Genomic DNA, 16,608 nt, shown 5'->3' with positions numbered 1-16,608 from the left:
GGGCAGTACAGTCTCATGCTAAAGAGCCACTGCTCACGGGATTTCTTACACAACTCGAGGAAAAGCTACTTGTTTCATCCCCTTTTCAATCCACTCCAGAACACACCCGCAACTGTATATCTGCGGGCATGACTGGTGGACCACACCTTTTAACTTTATATCTGCAGGCATGACTGACCACACCCACACATTTTTCAAATGTGAGTGACGGAAACTAGCTTAGCTTCAGATAAGCATGAACAAATTTCACACAAAATATATTTGTAAGTTGAGCCAGGATCATTCTTTTTTTTTTTTTAGGTTTTGCTATAGTTAATCGACAAATTGCTAAGCTAAATCCTAGGCTTGCAGACTGGTGGTTTTTTTTTTTTTTGTAAAATATTAAGATGTATATTTGATTCTTATGGTTAAAAATGAAATACCCATGATGTATTTATCATTTATAACAATTATTGGCAAGGTTCTCCACAACCTTTCTGTGACACTTCTAGCCTCTTTGAGTCTATGTTGCATCTATCCAGGCTGATGACATTCTGAAAAAGCTAAAAATAATAGTAAAGTATTTTTCTGGGCAATACCGTTCTGTATCGAGAATTTTGCTTGAATTCTGGTTTTACAGTATCGTCTCAATTTTTTTTTTTTTTGTTCCCCATTGGTCGTTACTGGAACCCTCTTGTGATGGGATTACCCAAAAAGACAAAGAAATATTGTTTTTGTGATGGATTTAGGAATAGAGCGATACCACCAGGATTGACCAGAAAAAGAAAACCTCTCAAATATCATAATACTTGATTCCCATCAGTTTATTGTCTTAAAGGTGCTTCATATTATCTCGGCCAGCACGTTGTTTCCACTGAGCAGCCTGCTAATGAAAAGAAAAGAGGGGATACTGTACACTATATATATATATATATATATATATATATACACACACACACACACACACACACACACAGTTACACATCAAGGTCAAGCCCAACATATTGGAGCATTTATCACTGGCCGAGGCGATAGAGGGCCAAAAAACAGTCAGCATATGACTTGATACACGGTACATCTGAAATACAACTGCAATACTGTGCGCCATGCAGACCCCACCGCCGCCGCCCGGAAAATTGCATTCATGTCATTTATCTCAATACACAATTCACATTTTGGTCATGACCTTTACTGCAGACGAGTATCACCCACTAGGGTTAATATTATTGTTTTTATTTTTTTAATGCCACGAAAAACCGTAGTGTCGGAATTTGTGCTGAAGCTCCATTTCATGAATAATGTTAAGATCAGATTTATTAGTAAGGATAACCCCCGAAATTGGCTCTGCAGTAGTGCCTACTGGATTTTTTTTAATACATTTTTTGGCTGAGCTTTTTCTGCAGCCTGTTTCACAAGTGACATGAATTTGGGTCTGCCAATATTAGGCCATTCTGGGCATTTCCTGGGCTATTAAAATATGCATTTACCCTTCAGATTTTGTTGAATCGCTGCTAAATTTGAAATATGCGTAATATAACGGCGATCATTGCAAGATGGTGACGAACGAGAATTATCCTCATTGCATTTACGTGGAGCGTGGAAGGAAAACTTAATGACACGGATTAAAAAAAAAACGACAACATAATTTCAATCGTGTCACTCGAAAATTCTGCCCTCAAAGTCGCATTCACTTAACGCCATAACACGTAGCTGACAACATTGATATTGTAGCGCTTCTCGAGTATATAATAGTTTGACGAGAGGTGACTAACCTCAATCAAAATTAGAAACTAATCAATTAACACAATGATAATTATTCTAAACTTCTATTTCAACTTGACTCTTTACTTGTGCACTTATTCCCTCTCAAAAGGTCTCTGAAATAATATTTCCCTTTATGAGTTAAGGTTATCCTAATTTAAATAACCAAGCTACCATATAAACTCCCCATTTTTTTACCTTTTGCAGATAGTCAAATATTAGACCTGCTTATGTAACAAAAAGTGTGAACATTTAATAACAAAATAAAAGACGGAAGATCAAATCTGTTTACAAAACAAACACTCATTCAAATAAACAATGTCAACATAACAGGTACACAATGCACACATGAGCTAAGCTAACCTATGCTAAGGGCCCATACCAATACGAACATAGCCGGCAGAACGAAAAAAAAAAAATTCAAACCGCAATGTCTTGGTTTCAAATGGCAGGAATGAAGAAAGTCGAGGGTTGTGTCCATTTGTCCAGGCTCATCCAAATCCCGACGGTCCGATCCGTTGCGAAGCTTTTTCCTGGTCGTCTTCTTCCTCGTGGCCCAACACAGGCCTCGCTACCTTGCGTTAGCTCGTCGCTAGCTTCCTAGCAAAGTTCCACGCATCCACGTCGCCTCCGTATTAGCGGCTAACTCCACCACGTTACGGCGTGATTTGTGTCGTCCACTCAAACGACACACTAACACAATGTCAACAGTCAAACACGTTGATCGATTTTGATAAATGTCTGCCCTTAACTTCTCTTCGTCCCGCTTTCTTCTTTCTCTCTCCCGCGTCGCTCTCTTCTCGACACTTCACTTCCTGTCCTTCTTAAACCCTGGCTACAATAATAAAATGCCAAACAAAAGTATTTATTTTCACACATTGAAATACAAATCCCTCCAAAGGAAAATAAATTCAGCACACACAAATATTCCACCACCTTGTATAAAGAAAACCTTTAATCTAATTGCTACACTGTTTATTTTAACTAGTATTTTTTTTTTTAAAATCTGGGTTACAATATGAAGAGTGCAAACAAAATGATGCAAGAATTCATACCTTAAAAAGATACAGGAAGTCTTCCATTTTAGCATGAACGCAACATTTTAGGGTCTCGACAAACATTTCTAGGAGACGTTTGTTTGATTACTGCTAAATTTTGAACCACGCACCAAAAAGCAAGTCCTGATGCCATCTTAACGTTGGATGAAGGAATTTATTATAAGTGTGACCATTAAAAATACAAACAAATAATGTCTCAAAAAGCTGTGGTTGAAAAGAAAGGGGGGGATCGCGCCATTTGGTTTTGGCACAGCCATTTCGGAGTGATTCCGTCCTTCACGAAAGAACATTCTAGATCGTTTTTGTTCCCAATTGCTACCAAATTTGCATCATAAATAGTGAACAAATATGATAATGCTCAAATTGCAAAGAGTTTCAGCTTATGTCATCGTGGGTGTGCAAATCATGGCTATGAGCAGAAGTGTAATCGATGTCGTCGCTTTAATTTCAACTTACTTTACTGCACGTGGCAATTTATCGTTCTTAATAAGTGGTGATAACCATCATTTTTAGAGGTGGATTAATCCAAACGAAAGGCAAGGTATAGCTGACAGCAATTTCAATATTTTAAATAACGTCTCGATGTTTCCTCGGCGCACACATTCCTTTTTTTTTTTTTTTTTTTTTTTGCTCTTTCATGCTCCGCTGCTGAAAATCAGAAAGGTCTAAATCAAATAGTCTGCCGCCTGCCGAAGCTACCAAAGCGTAGCGGAGCAAGGTTCATTTGTGCGGAGAAGGAATTTCTATTAAACCGCCGCCTCACCTTGACACACTCTGTCGAACGGGGTAATTAAGCAAACTCCGCAGTTCAAACACACCAAGTCGTCGTTACGAATATCTCGACGGGGAGTAAAAAAAAAAAAAAAAAAAGGGTTTATTCTTAATTTCGATGTGTTAATTTCATTTTGCGGAGGTGGACGCACTGCTGTTCCCCTGCATGTGTGTGTGTGTGTGCGTGCAGCATAAACAATATCTCTGCTGTTGAAATGGATCCACTACATCTGGAGGTCAGGGGCTTATATTCAATCTTGAGCACGTTGAAAAAAAAAAAAAAAATCCATTAGGGTTCATCTTTCCTGCATCAGCCATTCTATTGTGGTGCTGCAGTGAGATCTGTTTTCATCAGGCAGATTCAATACGTGAGCTGGGCAATGAAAAGAGGAGTGCAATAGACTTGGATGGAGAGAGTGGAGATGGAAGGGTAGTGGGGAGGAAGGGGGGTGCGGCGTTATAAAAAAAAAAAAAAAAAAAAGAAGAAGAAATTGCAAAGAGGTGACTCTTATCCTAAATGAGCATACGTGGATTTCATCATTGTGTATTTTGGGAGGGATTCACTTGAGTGAAATGACATCGCGCTCGATACGGTTCACGTGCGGGGGCGACGGGAGCGTTTCGTCGCAGGTGTAAAAGCGTCAAGCAAATGGGATCGTTTCCCCGTTGCGGCGATGGGGAAACATTCAGGGAGTTATTAGCCACACGCGAGAGGCGGCGCACGTTTGGTTTGCTGGACTAAACGGAGTTCAGTTTGGCTTTGCTTTGGATGGATTTACATTTTTCCTCTTATCTAAGACACAATCACATTTTCTTGCATCAAAGTTTTACAATCGGGATATGCGTCAATCGTAAATGGATGGCGTTACATATCTTCCAAATATCGAGAAGAATATGTCAATCAGAGCGCATGGCAAAAGGACAGATGATATATCTGCTGTCAATGCAAACTTTGTATTCGCATGGTTTGTCGTCGTCACCGATATCAACTCTTGATTCATCTCTCGTGAGCTATTTTTGTTTTGAGGTTTTTTTTCCTGTGTTGCGGCAGTGTTCACACAACCAGGTAGGCGAGGCAGCCAAGTCGGGACAAACTGTGACATCAGCATCGAAGCTGAATCGGAAACCCATGCCCGAGAGAGACGACTGACGCTAAATTGTCCAAAATTTGATGATCATTTGATGGATTTGCTGTGTGAGGAAGATTAAACACTTCTTCTTTTCCTTTCGGCTTGTCCCGATAAGAGGTCGCCACAGCGTGTCATCTTAGCGGAGACTCTTCTGTCGCATAGAACACCAGACACCTTCCGCCAACTGTTCCATGCCGCTTGGACCCGTTTCTTCACTTTCTTTCCACATTCACCATTGCTCTGGATTGTTGACCCCAAGTATTTGAAGTCATCCACCCTCGCCATCTCTTCTCCCTGGAGCGTCACTCTTCCCCCTCCGCCCCTCTCATTCACGCACATATATTCTGTTTTACTTCGGCTAATTTTCATTCCTTCTTCCTTCTTTCTAATTGTTCCTCTGCCCATTCCCTGCTTTCACTGCAGATCACAATATCATCTGCGAACATCATAGTCCAAAGGGAATCCAGTCTAACCTCGTCTGTCAGCTTATCCATTACTATTGCAAACAGGAAGGGGCTCAGCGCGGATCCCTGATGCAGTCCCACCTCCACCTTAAATTCTTCTGACACACCTACGGCACATCTCACCGCTGTACTGCTGTCCTCATACTTGTCCTGTACTATTCTTACATATTTGTCCGGCACACCGGACTTGCACATGCAGTACCACAGTCCCTCTCTTAGTACTCTGTCATAGGTTTTCTCTAGGTCTACAAAGACACGATGTAGCTCCTTCTGACCTTCTCTGTACTTTTCCACGAGCATCCTCAAGCCACGTAATGCATCTGTGGTACTCTTTCTCGGGATGAGACCATACTGTTGCTCGCATATACTTACTTCTGACTCAATACTATTGTTGGATTTCGCATTAAACGTCATCGCTCACCGTCGTCGTCACTGCTGTCTTCCCTTTGGTGACTGGAAAGAATAAATGGCTTCGTAATTCATCTTATTTGCTATTCTGGGGGGCCCCCCCCCCCCCCCCCCGATGCGTGCTCTCCATCGGTGCCCTCCCTCCTCCTTGCCGCTCCGCCGTTCTTGCTGGGGCGTCTCCGTCCGTGCCCCACTGTTGTTCCATCCCTAGATTCCAAAACACATTAGACACTTAATAGCCGCGCTCAGGTTGCACTGATCTTATCAATGCAGCCGGGCAGAGACGCTCATTTCTGCCGGACTCCCTGAGTGGCCTTGTTTGTTTTTTTGTTTGTTTGTTTTTTTTGGTCAACAACATCAACCCAAAAAAGAACACGGCCCGTATAACTTTTTCATCTGTCCGCTCAAAGGCGTGCGTCTATTCGAACAAGGAAGGCTTCATTTTCTATTAAGCGTCGCTGAAAAAGACGCAGCCGAAATTTCACCGACCTCGGCCTCTTTTGCTCAATGGCGCCTGAGATATTAGCTCTCAGTGTGCTCGTTTGAATACAGGAGCAGACGATGAATGTCTAATCGTACCGGGAGATGTCCGCGCGTGCCTTGCCTCGTGTTTGCAGAGGAAGCGGTCGGCGCGCTGCCGTCGAGCAAACGGTCGTCAACTCCGTTTGATTTCTATGCCTTTGTATACCTTTATCAATATTTTAAATATGAATAGACTCATTATCAGCCCGGCCAAGTATTGGCATGTGATCATTATGAGGCACGTTGGCATTTGCCTCTAAAAATATATATATATATATCAGCCAGTAAGAGATCAATTTGGACAAATTAAACTATGTGAAGTATTTACTAAAATTATGAACTTTATAAGAGATGCAGCTGACCCTGGGAACTCAATGTGGTTTTTGTTTTAATACAAACCAGAGGTGTCAAACTCATTTTTGTCGCGGGCCACATTGTAGTTCTGGTTTCCCCTCAAAGGGCCGTTATGGCTGTGAAACCATTAAAATCGTTTCTCACCTCATCGTATTGACACGTGAAATTTATGAATTATTCTTGGAATCAGAAATCGAGGGTAATGGGGTTTTTCAGCTATTGTTGATGTTTGGTAACATAAAAACGCTTGCAATACCTTCACGTTATGATTTATGATATGACAATTTGAAGTTTTGGTACAGATTTGAACAAGAATCACAGAAGTTGACGTACATGATTTGCCTTCGCGGGCCAGATAAAATCATGTGGCAGGGCCGGATCTGGCCCCCAGGCCTCGAGTTTGACACCGGTGGTATAAAAAAAGACAAGTGAAAGACATAATATTACTTATTTTGAAATTTTGGGAGAATATTGACATCCAGTACATTGATATTGGCCTTTTATTTTTTCGAGTCGAGATGAAAACTGGGTCAACTTCAGGAGACAATTTCCTTTTTTCATTTCACTTCATTCATTTTACATGGTGCCGAGCCCGGGTGCTGAATTTCCAAACAAAGAATCAAATGAGGAACATTAAGCACACGAGTAACGGAACGTTCCGTCCTGTGCCAGGTGACCACGTATTAATGCAGAACTCGTCCGTCGCAAACTGTTCATAACCTCGAAACGACTGGCGTGCCTGCCCAACCTGTCTGAAATCAAGCAGAGTAAATCTTTTGTATGCTATTTGTTGAAATGTTTCATTTTGCACTTGCATGTAATATACTTCATAACTGACCCCAGACAGTTTCTCCGGCCAAGACTTGGTCGCTAGGCCGGATGAAGGTTTGGAGCCACTTTCAATCGCCAGCTACAGTCTGGCCACGGGACTGCACTCCCTAAAACACAATGGACCTTTCCGACCTGTCAATCACTCGTCTAATAATAGCCAATCAGATTGTCTTTAGCCCCCTGACACGCCCCTGCCGCCATGTTGTCCCATAAGCAAGGCTAATTGTCAATAGCGTGCGCTTGGAAAAGTTAATGTTACGAAGGAAATGGTGCTCAGATGCGCTTGGGGGACGTGCAATTCTGATGAAAGATATCCTGCTAGCTTACAAGACAAGTTTGTGAGGCCATTTTGCTGTAACTCGTGTACATATCCTTGCGTGAAATAGTTGACAACTCTTTGTAGAACTCTCTTAGACAAGTCTGACGCATTTGGCAAAAGTCATCCCGCAATGTTACCTGGAATAACGCGATAGAGAATCGACTTCAAACCTGTTCTGTTCAGTCGCCGTTTTGGAAGCTTGTGGGGGATGGCAACTGCAGCTCAGAGGGCGGAGCTTAAGATCGCCATTCCGAAAGATCCATTATGCGGAGACGCTATCATGTTTGCATGCAACACACATCTTTCAAATGTACGACATCCCTGCTATCATAACAAAGTCAAAAGGTAAGCAGAGCTGCAGATGACTTCTGTTGGATGCACAGATCAGGCTCAGCTCACAGCATTAGCGTCTGATGACCTGCATGTACTTGATTACTCGAAGTAGTCACGTTTTTTTGTTTTTTTTTTTGGTCCACATACGGGGTTGTGAATGAAGTGCTGCCTCCGCGAGTGAAAATGATTTTATTGTCTTTATGGACGCTCACTTTTGTCAGACTGGAAGGGTCAAGACGAGTGTTAGCGCGCGTGTTGATTTCAGCAAGACAAGAAAGAGCGCGTGTAAAATATTCTGTACTTCTCGATCCTTGCGTACGTTGCAAAGGTTTACGGACAACTTGCCAAACGAACTTGGGAACTGTTTTCATTTCTGGAGAGAGAAAAAAAAAATGCAAGCTACGCCTGTTTTAAATAAACAGCTTTGCCAAATGTCTTGTTTGGACGTGAGAAATTGTACATCGCCGGAGGTCAGCCGTCACATTAATCGCGTCTCGGTTGCCGAGTTAACTTGCCCCGTGCATTTTTCCTTTTTTCTTTCTTTTTTCTTTTCTTTTTCCCCTTCTCCACAATGGCTTTGTTTTTCCCGGTGAGCAGCGAAGTGCTCCCGGCAGGTGTTGGCGTCTCAGCTGAGCCGGCTCGAATGAAATATGAGCGGCGATGTCAAGTGAACTTGTCACTGACGAGCTGCTGTGAATTAATGAGTGAAGAAGAAAAAAAAAAAAAGAGCAGAGGTGTGTTTTAAAGCGCTATCAATGTTTCCGCAAAGAAGAAACACGGTGGAGGATGAAAGATGAGATGATGATGACGCAAAAGCAAAAATCGCACGTGACTTTTCCCATTTTCAAAGTCTGATATGAGTTGCTTTCTGCTCTTTGAATCTTCTTTTTTTTTCCCCTCTTCTGGACTTTCTTCCCGACCCCTTTTCAAATGAGGAAAAAAAAGGAGAAGAAGAAGAAGAAAAAAAAAATCTTCTTTGAAGTCATTTAGTGTCGGGGATTAGAGAGCGTGCGGAAAAATGACGGCGAACGTTCCGGCGGTTTTTTTTTTCCCTCCGGATCGCCGAGCCTCGGCGACGGGGTGGGACTTCGCTCGTGATTCCGATGTTGACTGCTCGCTCGCGATAATCGAAGCCGGGACACAAAAAAAACCTCGTAAAACGGTCAACTCTCGTTAGGCATACGCAGTGGTCACATTATTATTGCAGTATTATGCTCATTAGGATGGATGGATGAATTATTATTTGCAGTGGTGGCAGTAGCAATAGTAAAAGTAAATGTATTTATTTATTTAGTTAGTATATTTTATATTTAGATTTTAAATGATTTATATTTTATTATTATTACTATTGTTGTTGTTGCTATATTACATTATATTAGGCATTAGTGGATTATAGTTTTATATATTTTATTATTATTATTATTGTGTTATCATATTACATTAAAATGCTTTACAGTAGAATATTTTTTTTACCTTATATATTGTTATATTCCTTATTTATTATATACAGTATGTTTGTATTATGTATATGATTTACTGTGCTACTAAATTAAAAGAGTAGATCAGATTTTGGGATTTGAGATGATTTTAGATGAGATGCATTGTACGTATTATATGAAAACATATTTATCATCCGTCTTGTGATTTTCTTTTTTTTTTTTTTCGTTATTTATGATACATTGTATATCCTCTATATTTCTATTTCTATCGCCAGATAATTGCCTCCCTTTTTCCCATTTTCCCTCCTCCGTAAACGAAGCATCGGCGGCCAAACGCCGAGCTTGTCCAAAGCAAGAAAGCTTGCCCGAATTTATGTAACGCATTCATGTTTTCCACTTCCTCATTTTAGTACTGCGCTGGTAAAGCCTGGCTAATAAAAGGCTCCTATTAATATGTCCTGTTGCCTAGCGACGGCAGGCAGCGAGTAATAGCATTCTGTGGAAAAATAGATGACCGATAAGGAAGAATTCAATTCTTTTCTCATCTCCCAGGAGAAAGTGGCTCCTATTTTTCCACCCCCCCCCCCCCCCTTCTCCTTCCCGGCAGTGTGATATGAAACTGTAGTTGTACATTAAGAAATAGCCGTTATTTTCCATTCTCATCATTTTAAAGGGATATTTATTGGCGCTTAGGTTGGCGGCTCATCTTTTTTTTTTTTTTTTTTTTGGGTGTTATAAAAGTCAATTAATGTCTTAAGGCAATCAGAGGGATATGGGCCCTGACTTCATTTCTTCCTTTTTAATCAGAAATTCTAAAGAGGCCGTATTAAATTAGGCGGCAAGCCAACGTTGAAATTGCATTTCGTTCACGTGGCAGGTGTAATTTTGATCTATGTACAAACACGGGCTTCAATATGTGGAAGCGCCGCTCAAAAACGGCGCCCGCAATAAAGTTGCTTATCTGGGCCCGTCGGAAGAAAATGTTCAATTTAGATAATTCATCACATCGCATTTCAAAAACAACAGCGTGAGAGCCGAGCCGCCCCCAACACCTGTCGTTGTCGCCGTCGCCGCCGCCATCTTCGTTCCGTGCCGCAGATGTGATCAATGGCGCCACTCAAGTGAAGAAGAAACAGATGCGGCCGCCGCAGATCGCCGGCGTTATGAAGCAGATACACGGCGCAGATAAGGCGTCTCATATTTGGAGCCCGCCGAGGGCCCCCGCTGGGCGTTATCGCGCCATCAAATCGGGTCCATATTGCACCGTGGCCTATCGCCTCATTCCACTTTCATCAACGAGAAGATTCTGCCCCCGGTGGCGGCGGGTAGCCGGCCCATGTCATCTCCCTCAGTAATGAGCACCCCGCCAACCTCTGCTGCGCCGCCAGGCTGCCATCTCGAGGCCGCGTTCAGTGTGCTCACGGGTGAAACGTCATTTATGGAACACGGATGGATATTGTGGAGAAATCACAGCAGAAATTGGAGGACGCCATCAAGTGGGGACCCCCCAAATCCAAGAAGAAATGAAAGCTGGGAGTAGTGATTAGCCCTTCGTGGCAATGGACCTTTCCGACTGGCGATCTTGGGCTCCGCCCCCCTTAGCTTACAGTTGCCATGTCCCACAAGCTTACAAAATGGCGACTGAACAGAACAGGTTTAACGTGGATTCTCTGTCGCGTAGTCCAGATAATATTGGGGTATGCCTTTGCCAGATGCGTCAGACTTGTCCAAGAGAGTTCTACAGAGCGGTCTCAACTATTTCACGCAAGGAATTAAGATCTTGGACAGAGCAGGACGCAATATCACAGTTACAGCGAGACGTTGGCGATTGATACAAAAAAAAATTTGACGCCTCACAAACTTCATATTGAAATCCAACAGGATGAAATAGTGGAATCGTACTGCGCATGTAAAGCAGGGTGAGTACTTTTTATTTGAAAATATCACGAGGAATATCATTGGAGTCTTTAGAAGTGAGTGGGTGTACTCATGTGACTTGGCTCGTAATGGAAGCCAGCGCTCTGTCTTAAAAGTCTGGTGTGATACAAATGGGCAAATAGACATTTCTCTTGCGTGACATGGCGCATTTATGAATCACTAACCCGACTCTTTGGCATAAAACATGACGCACTTCGTTCAGCAGGTCAGTGATACGCTAACAAAGTGAAAGTTGTTCTCCTGCGATGTATAAAGCACTGATAATAATTCAGTCAAACTCGGAGAAGTAACTTCTCTGAGTTATTACGTTACCTTCGAACATACAGCCTCGTGTTTGTTAATATTGTCAACATTTAGTTGTACGTGCGCTCTTCTGTGAGCCTTAATCCATCGTAGATACTTTGGCAACTATGTTTTAGGCTTTGGAAAATGAATCAAGTGGCCCCTTGTAAGCTAGCAGGATATCTTTCATCAGAATTGCACATTCTCAAAGCGCATCTGAGGACCATTTTCTTCGTAACATTAACTTTTCCGAGCGCCCGCTACTGTCAGCCAGCATTGCTTGTGGCACAATACGGCGAGAGGGGCGTGTCAAGTCAGGGGTTCAGACAATGCCGCTATCTGATTGGCTATTATTGTACAAGTGATTGACAGGTCGGAAAGGTCCGTTATCAAATTGCTGTAACGTCGCCCATCTTGGACACCTTCTTCCGATCGGGGCTCAATTTGGGCGATTTCCATAATAGGAGTTTGAGGGTTAAAAAAAAAAAAAATACAAGCCCTGGAATTTGCAAATTTATAACAAAAATGTCCGACTTTCCTTTCAGCTTCACGAATGCGTCCTTGAGACTTTATTGTGTGTTAAGTTAAGAAAGTGGTCAGAACTCCAATGTGGTTATTGCAAGCTTCAGTGGAAACAATGAGCAACAACAGTTACCTTTATTGGAAAATTGCTCTTCATGTGTTCTGGAAGTTTGACACGGTTTTGCCGGTTTGCTTATGGCCCACGGGCCACGTTTGACACCTCTGCTCGACTTTTTTCCTCCTTTTCTTTTTTTCCCTTGTTTTTCCTCTTCATTATACCTGCATCTGTGCTTGCTTTTTATTTTATTGTACCATATCTGAGCGGTGATGGAGGGGCGTCAAACTCAAAGCGCCTTTGACACGGCGGTGAGGAGCCTCATTAGCCGAGCACCCCCCCCCACACACACACCACACACACCCACACCCCCGTCTGGTTGTCGGGTCTGGCGGGGCGTCTTCCTCGCAACTGTCATGTCAGACGGGACATGCGATTGTTTCTGGGAGGCGCAGGGCGCTTTTTTGTGAGGTGAGCCGAGGGCCGAGGGAGGTTGTTGGTTTTTTTTTTTGGGGGGGGGGGCATAGACACCAATGAGAAGAAGAAAAGAAGGGAGGGAGACGGGCAAAAATAAAAGCTAAGGAGGTTGTGACATAAGCTGTAATGAGCATCATGGAGGATGGCGCCGAGGGGGACGACATGACATTACTCCCTGGCTTGTTGTCACGTAGCCTTGAGGGTTTTGTTTTTTTATATATTTATAAATATAAAACTCTTTTGCAACGTGGATACATCCACCTGGAAACAAATTCTATCACCGGATTGATCTATCATACATTGTTTATGCATTTTTCAACATTTAAAATAGTTCCCAGCTATGTTAATAACTTTTTTTTTTTTTACGATATACTGTATTTTCCGCATTATAAGGCGCACCTTCAATAAATGGCCGATTTAAAAACTTTTTTTCATAAATCAGGCGCATAGAATAGTTATGCATCCATTTGATGGAGCTGCACTAAAGGCTCAATAGTGATCCACATATAAGGCGCACCGGATTAGAAGGCGCACCGTCGGTTTTTGAGAAAATTAAAGGCTTTTAGGTGCACCTAATAGTGTGAAAAATAATAATAACCCAAGGATCAAGAAATATTATTATTATTATTACAAATTATGTCAGTTTGAAATTAGCATGACGGCCATGAGTAACGCTTGTGATGGCAGCACATCATTCATTATACTGTGTGTATGTGGCGTAAAGACACATCACCAAATACAAGTACCCCCCCCCCACCCCCCCAGCCCAGAAAGTTCAGAGTCGGGGGGCAGCCTCTTTGAGGAACACTGATCCAACACCAAACAACAAATGTCGCTCATCTTTTTTGACAATGAAGTATACGACGCATATCAAAATGTAACATTACTCCGTGCATCCAACAAAAAGCTCGATGCAGCTCCGCTTACCTTTAGGCTTCGACATGATGACATGTCGCACGGGTGGGTGGAAGTGGTTCTTGATCTTCACGGGCAGAGAAACATGGTGTGGGGCGGCCCCACAATTTCCTCACAGTAGAGCCGAGGTTCAGAGCGTTCCCAAACAAAACAGAAAGTAAAACTCAACTGTAGAAATGTTTGTGTCCAAAATGTAGCCTAGCAAATGGCAATCAAAATAGCTGTGCTTGGCGTAGAAAAAAAGAATTCATGTTCGTTCCAACATAACATCGCATCGCAATGAAACGGGGAATTCATCGCAGCCGTGACCATTATCCTCGTGTGAAAAAAAAAAATAATAAAATGCAGAACAGAAACAACAGCGGAACAACCATCGGTACAATAGATGTCAACAAACAAAACAAAAAAAGTCAGTGTTTGGGTGTCTGGCACATCTTTAAAGCCAGCCTTCTTCCGCAAAATGTTGGCACGTGATCTTTCTTGGCTGTGAGTAATGTTGTGTCAAGGTCCATTTCAGCAGTGTGGCTAGTTGGAGATATACTCGGACTAAATTGCCTCCTCGGTCCAGGTTTTGCTCATTTGCGAGGTATTTCTGGTCGCCTGCCAGGATGACGCGATGCGGTGGCAGGTGAGCGTGACTACAATAAGTCTTGTATTGTTTCACTTGTGACTCGCGAATTGAGCTCCTGGTAGACCTAGAAAAAAATCAAATCAAATCAAAACTACGTCCAACTCGTCACTGATGGTGTAGTGGAACACACGCCTGCCTTTGGTGCGGGCAGCGTGGGATCGATTCCCGCTCAGTGATGGCGTCGATATCTGCCCTGCGACTGACTGCCGCCCAGTTGAGGGTGTAGTCCGCCTTTCGCCCGATGCTAGCTGGCATAGGCTCCGGCTTTCCCGCAACCCTTGTGAGGATAAGTGGCTTGGATAATGACATGACATGACGACGTCCAACTCATGAATAATGGATATGTCCACGTCGAGAGGCTGTCAAGTGCGTGCCAGCGTTCTAACCCTTGGCCTCTATGCTAATGTTTTGCTAATCATGCTAGTTTAGTGATTAGCATGGCTTCTCCATATTCTCCTGTTGCATACTCATCGATCTTCTTTTGTGAGAATAATATTTGTCAGAAATTTAGCTTTAGCGTGTACGCTTTGTTGACTCAGTGCAAGTTAGCTTAGCGCATAGCATTCCCTTGGTTGTCCTGGAGCAGCATAGGAAAACAGAGGGGACATGGTTCCGTCGTTTTTAGCAGGTTCAAAACTTTGCTTGAAAATATTTCTACACCGAGCCGAATACAATCACATCACCAACAAGCCCGATGGTGAGTGGTGGTAGATGCTACCATGTATACCGCGCACCCCTACTGTTCACTGTAAATTAAGTACCGTTTTTTTTCGCACTATAAGGTGCACCGCATTATAAGGTGCACCTTCAATGAATGGCCTATTTTAATACTTTTTTCATGAATAAGGCGCACTGGATTATAAATTGCGCCGCTACAGTAGAGGCTGTGGTTACGTTATGCATCCATCAGATGGAGTTGCACTGAAGGCTCGATATTGATCCATATATAAGGTGCACCTTCAATGAATGGCCTATTTTAATACTTTTTTCCATATATAAGGCGCACCGGGTTATAAGACTCATAGAATAGACGCTACAGTAGAGGCTAGGGTTACGTTATGCATTCATCAGATGGAGTAGCACTAAAGGCTCAATATTGATCCATATATAAGGCGCACCGGATTATAAGGCGCACCCTCAATGAATGGTCTATTTTAAAACTTTTTTCCATATATAAGGCGCACCGGGTTATAAGACGCATAGAATAGACGCTACAGTAGAGGCTGTGGTTACGTTATGCATCCATCAGATGGAGTTGCACGAAAGGCTCGATATTGATTCATGTATAAGGCGCACTGGATTATATGGCGCACCCTCAATGAATGGCCTATTTTAAAATGTTTTTTTCCATATATAAGGCGCACCGGGTTATAAGACGCATAGAATAGACGCTACAGTAGAGGCTGTGGTTACGTTATGCATCCATCGGATGGAGTTGCACTAAAGGCTTAATGTTGATCCATGTATAAGGCGCACCGGATTATAAAGCGAACCGTTGGCTTTTGGGAAAATTAAAGGCTTTTTGGTGCGCCATATAATGCGGAAAATACGGTAAATGGAAGTCCACTCGGCTGATATCTGTATCATATTTAATGCTCCGTATTACGGCGTACGCTAACACACAACAATGAATTCTCCTTTTCAATGGCGTCCCATTAAAGCTATCGGCATACATCAGCTTCCCGTGCTTCCCTTGACTCAGCATCTGCGCGATGTCACATAGAAAGCAGCGTTCGCTCCCAATGTATGATTCATAAATCAGCTGGTGCATTAATTCAGCGTAAATGACCCCCCGGGGCGCGCAGAGCTTGATAAAGCAAAGACGCGATGGGGAGAGGGCGGGCGGGCGAGGAGGCGGCGGCGTCTTGCCATCGTTAGCGCGCCGTGCCCTCGGGGCGAGCGACGAGTAGCTTCGAGGGGCTTGCGAAGGACTCCCCCACCCCCCCCCCCCACCCCTCAGCCTGCAGGCTGGTGTTTACTGCGCTTTTTGAAGGATGGCTCCCGAGCCGCCTCTAATTAAAGCTGTCACAGCTGGGTGCCTGCAGGGATAATGTTCTATTATTATAGTCATTTGTTTCAATTAAACGCTGGCTGATTTTACAATAGCGGCCGTGAACCTGCGCGAGTGAGCCATCACTCTAAACAAGATGGCTCCAGTCGAGCAGCCAGGAGGAGGCGGGCGGAGTGCGCGCTTGTTTGTGTGCAGTCGCATGATTGTATTTGGGTTTAAAAAGAAGAAGGGGAAAAAAAAACATATGGGATGCGACGGAGCTTATTAAAACGAGCAGAACTGTGAATAAGGTGCACTTTTATTATTATTTATGAGCTTTGTTTTCAGCTTTTCTTTTACACTTTAACCCTTGATCTACCTGCTCAGCTAATCAGTTGAGCATACTTAGATGATATATGATATGATATA

The 16,608-nt window shown here is 43.0% G+C and overlaps 1 protein-coding gene across 7 annotated transcripts in view; it reads left to right on the top strand.

Annotated features, from left to right (window-relative positions):
• Positions 1-16,608, top strand: part of tox2 (TOX high mobility group box family member 2) — a 122,065-nt gene that overhangs the window by 76,582 nt on the left and 28,875 nt on the right. The gene's annotated exons all lie outside the window — the stretch shown is intronic.

The sequence above is a fragment of the Syngnathoides biaculeatus genome, chromosome 10, assembly GCF_019802595.1.
Source record: "Syngnathoides biaculeatus isolate LvHL_M chromosome 10, ASM1980259v1, whole genome shotgun sequence".
In the NCBI taxonomy this organism is placed as follows: Eukaryota; Metazoa; Chordata; class Actinopteri; order Syngnathiformes; family Syngnathidae; genus Syngnathoides; species Syngnathoides biaculeatus.
Note: the sequence above shows the minus strand (reverse complement) of the source record. Positions and strands in the feature narration are given on the sequence as shown.